We start from the raw sequence: 5,217 nt of genomic DNA, 5'->3' as shown, positions 1-5,217 counted from the left end.
ACAACTAACCAGCAAGTGCACTGGGTCGTCCAAGTAATACCTGACGTGATTAAGGGTCGATCCCACGGAGATTGTCCGCTTGAAGCAAGCGATGGTTAAATCTTAAATCTTACTCAGGAGATTAATAATAAGAGTGATTGTATTTATGAAAAATAAATAACATGAAATAAATAGTACTTGTGATTGGGAAACAGGNCAATCTTGGTCATCTTGGTCCGATTTCCATAAAATTGGTACCGAAATTCTCGTCTCAATTTTCTCTATCATATTAAGCCATAAAAATATCATTCTAGAATATGTCTTCTTCTCCAAACATGCATGGCTTCCTTCAATGGCAAGCTGTATGATCCTCTCGGATGAAAAATACCAGGTACGATCTCTGCACGGCTAATCAACTGTCGGATTTCTCGTCTCGGATGAAAAATACCATGTACAGCTACCGCACGGCTAATCATCTGTCGGTTCCCACTAGCGTCGGAATAGGACCCTTGTCCTTTTGCACACTGTCACTGCGCCCAACATTCACAGGTTTGAAGCTCGTCACAGTCATCCCTTCTCGGATTCTACTCGGAATACCATAGACAAGGTTTAGACTTTTCGGATCCCAGGAATGCTGCCAATTGGTTCTAGCCTATACCACGAAGGTTCTAACCTCCGGACTCGGTCCGTGGATTAGAAACCCAAGAGATACGCACTCAAGCTGTCACCCAATGACTACGTTGAGCTCAGATAGAATGGGAGTGGTTGTTAGGCACGCGTTCATAGGTTGAGGATAATGATGAGTGTCACGGATCATCATATTCTCTATATTGAAGTACGAGTGAGTATCTTAGAACAAAATCAAGCGTGATTAAATAGAAAACAGTAGTAATTACATTAATCCATTGAAACACAGCAGAGCTCCTCACCCCCACCTATGGGGTTTAGAGACTCATGCCGTAGAAGATACAATATGAAGTGTAAAATATCATGAGGTGCTAAATGAATCTCTAAAAGTAGTTTTTATACTAAACTAGTAACTTAGGGTTACAGAAAATGAGTAACTAGGTGTAAATAGTGCAAAATTCCACTTCCGGGGCCCACTTGGTGAGTGTTTGGGCTGAGCTTTCAAGCTTCCACGTGCATCTGCCTCATATTGGAGTTAAATGCCACCCTGGGTGCCAAAATGGGCATTTAACGCCGAAAAGTATGCCAGTTCTGGTGTTTTACGCCAGAAAGTTTTTAGCTGACATTTAACGCCAGTTTGGGCCATCAAATCACGGAAAAAGTATGGACTATTATATATTGATAGAAAGCCCAAGATGTCTACTTTCCAACGCAATTGAGAGCTTGCCAATTGGGCTTCTATAGCTCCAGAAAATCTATTTCGAGTACAGGAGGGTCAGAATCCAACAGCATCTGCAGTCCTTTCTCAGCCTCTGAATCAGATTTTTGCTCAGGTCCCTCAATTTCAGCCAGAAAATACCTGAAATTATAGAAAAATACACAAAATCATAGTAAATATCAGAAATTTGATTTTTGAATAAAAACTAATAAAAATATAATAAAAAGTAACTAAAATATACTAAAAACTACCTAAAAACAATGCCAAAAAGGGTATAAATTATCCGCTCATCACAACACCAAACTTAAATTGTTGCTTGTCCCTAAGCAACTAAAAACAAAATAGGATAAAAAGAAGAGAATATATAATAAATTCCAAAAACATCAATGAAGATTAGTTTTAATTAGATGAGCGGGACTAGTGGCTTTTTGCTTCTGAACAGTTTTGGCATCTCACTTTATCCTGTGAAGTTCAGAATGATTGGCATCCATAAGAACTCAGAATTCAGATAGTGTTATTGATTCTCTTAGTTCAGTATGTTGATTCTTGAACACAGCTACTTTATGAGTCTTGGCCGTGACCCTAAGCATTTTGTTTTTCAGTATTACCACCGGATACATAAATGGCACAGACACATAACTGGGTGAACCTTTTTAGATTGTGACTCAGCTTTGCTAAAGTCCCAGTTAGAGGTGCCCAGAACTCTTAAGCACACTCTTTTTTTGCTTTGGACCACGACTTTAACCGCTCAGTCTCAAGCTTTTCACTTGACACCTTCACGCCACAAGCACATGGTTAGGGACAGCTTGGTTTAGCCGCTTAGGCCAGGATTTTATTCCTTTGGACCCTCCTATCCATTAATGCTCAAAGCCTTGGATCCTTTTTACCCTTGCCTTTTGGTTTAAAGGGTTATTGGCTTTTTCTGCTTGCTTTTTCTTTTTCTTTCTTTTTTTTTCTTTATTTATTTTTTTCACCACTTTTTTCTTTTTTTTTCTTTCTTTTTTTTTTTGTTTTTTTCTACAAGCTTTTCACTGCTTTTTCTTGCTTCAAGAATCAATTTTATAATTTTTCAGATTATCAAATAACATTTCTCCTTTTTCATTATTCTTTCAAGAGCCAACAATTTTAACATTCATAAACAACAAATTCAAAAATATGCACTGTTCAAGCATTCATCCAGAAAACAAAAAGTATTGCCACCACATCAAAATAATTAAACTAATTTCAAGATAGAATTCGAAATTCATGCACTTCTTGTTCTTTTGCAATTAAAAATATTTTTCATTTAAGAAAGGTGAAGGATTCATAGGACATTCATAGCTTTAAGACATAGACACTAGACACTAATGATCATGTAATAAAGACACAAATATAGACAAAACATAAAGCATAGAATTTGAAAAACAGAAAAATAAGAACAAGAAAATTAAAGAACGGGTCCACCTTAGTGATGGTGGCTAGTTCTTCTTCTTGAAGATCCCATGGAGTGCTTTAGGTCCTCAATATCTCTTCCTTGCCTTTGTTGCTCCTCTTTCATGGCTGATGAGCGGATATTTTATACGCTTTTTAGGGTTAATTTCATATAGTTTTTAGTATGATTTGGTTAGTTTTTTAGCATATTTTCATTATTTTTTAGGCAAAATTCATATTTCTAGACTTTACTATGAGTTTGTGTGTTTTTCTGTAATTTCAGGTACTTTCTGGCTGAAATTGAGGGAGCTGAGCAAAAATCTGATTCAGGCTGAAAAAGGACTGCTGATGCTGTTGGATTCTGACCTCTCAACACTCGGAATGGATTTTCTGGAGCTACAGGAGTCAATTGGCGCGCTTCTAATTGCGTTGGAAAGTAGACATCCATGGCTTTCCAGCAATATATAATAGTCCATACTTTGCTCAAGGATAGATGACGTAAACAAGCGTTTAACGCCAGTTCCATGTTGCAGTCTGGCGTCCAGCGCCAGAAACAGGTTACAAGTTGGAGTTCAACGCCAGAAACAGGTTACGACCTGGCGTTGAACGCCCAAAATAGCCCAGGCACGTGAGAAGCTTAAGTCTCAGCCCCAGCACACACCAAGTGGACCCCAGAAGTAGATTTCTGCACTATCTATCATAGTTTACTCATTTTCTGTAAACCTAGGTTACTAGTTTAGTATTTAAACAACTTTTAGATATTTATTTTATATCTCATGAAATTTTAGATCTGAACTTTGTAATCTCTGATGGCATGAGTCTCTAAACTCCATTGTTGGGGGTGAGGAGCTCTGCTGTGTTTCGATGAATTAATGTAACTATTTCTGTTTTCCATTCAAACATGCGTGTTCCTATCTAAGATATTCATTCGCGTTTAATTATAGAGAAGGTGATGATCCGTGACACTCATCACCTTCCTCAATCCATGAACGTGTGTCTGACAACCACCTCCGTTCTACATCAGATTGAATGAGTATCTCTTAGATTCCTTAATCAGAATCTCTGTGGTATAAGCTAGATTGATGGCGGAATTCATGAGAATCCGGAAAGTCTAAACCTTGTCTGTGGTATTTTAAGTAGGATTCTGGGATTGGATGGCTGTGACGAGCTTCAAACTCGCGAGTGTTGGGCGTAGTGACAGATGCAAAAGGATCAATGGATTCTATTCCAGCATGAGTGGGAACCGACAGATCATTAGCCGTGTAGTGACAGCGCACGTTGACCCTTTTCACTGAGAGGACGGATGGTAGCCATTGACAACGGTGATCCACCAACACACAGCTTGCCATGGAAGAAAATTTGCACTTTTGCATGCATGAGGGAAGAGGAATACAAGAGAAAAGCTGAAATTCAGAAGACAAAGCATCTCCAAAACCCCAACATATTTTCCATTACTACATAACAAGTAACCTTTAATTCATGCTCTCTTGTTCATTTGCAAGTCAACTGATAACCACAAATTAATATCCTGACTAAGAGTTGCAAGATAACCATAGCTTGCTTCAAACCAACAATCTCCGTGGGATTGACCCTTACTCAAGTAAGGTATTACTTGGACGACCCAGTGCACTTGCTGGTTAGTGGTACGAGTTGTGAAAAGTGTGATTCACAATTCGTGCACCAAGTTTTTGGCGCCGTTGCCGGGGATTGTTCGAGTTTGGACAACTGACGGTTTATTTTGTTGCTTAGATTAGGAAAAAAATTTTTCTTTTAAAATCCTTATTTTCTCTTTTTAAATTTTTTCGAAAATTTTATAAACTGATAATTGAGTTTTTCTGTTTGAGTTTAGTTTCATATTTTAAGTTTGGTGTCAATTGCATATTTTTATATTCTTTTAAAATTTTCAAAATTTGTGTTCCTTGTTCTTTCTTCATCTTCAAGTTGTTCTTGTTTATTTTTCTTGTTTGATCTTTAGTTTTTCTTGTTCTGTCTCTTTTCTTGTTTTTCTTGTGCCTTTTCAAAACATTAGTTTTCGAAAAAAACTCATTCTTAGTTATTTAAAAATACTTCTTCAAAACAAGTGTTACATTTACTGCCCAATTGGCTAGAGCGTTGGTCTATGTTCTTGGTAATTGGGTATCTTCTTTTTAAATTCTTTTTTTTAAATAAATTTTCTTTGATTAAATCTTGTGCCAAACTTTAAGTTTGATGTTTTCTTGTTGATTTTTCTTTGGCTTTCGAAAATTTTATTTTGGTTTTCTAAAAATTTTAAGTTTGGTGTTCTACCTTCATGTTCTTGTTGTTCTTGTGATTCTTCGAAGTGTTCTTGAGTCTTCCTTGTGTTTTGATCTTAAAATTTTTAAGTTTGGTGTTCCTTGGTGTTTTCCCTCCAAAATTTTCGAAAACAAGGAGCATTAGATCCAAAAATTTTAAGTTGTGTGTCTTTTATGTGTTTTTCTCTTTCATCATAAAATTCAAAAATC

Source organism: Arachis ipaensis, chromosome B01 (assembly GCF_000816755.2).
Source record: "Arachis ipaensis cultivar K30076 chromosome B01, Araip1.1, whole genome shotgun sequence".
NCBI lineage: Eukaryota > Viridiplantae > Streptophyta > Magnoliopsida > Fabales > Fabaceae > Arachis > Arachis ipaensis.
Note: the sequence above shows the minus strand (reverse complement) of the source record.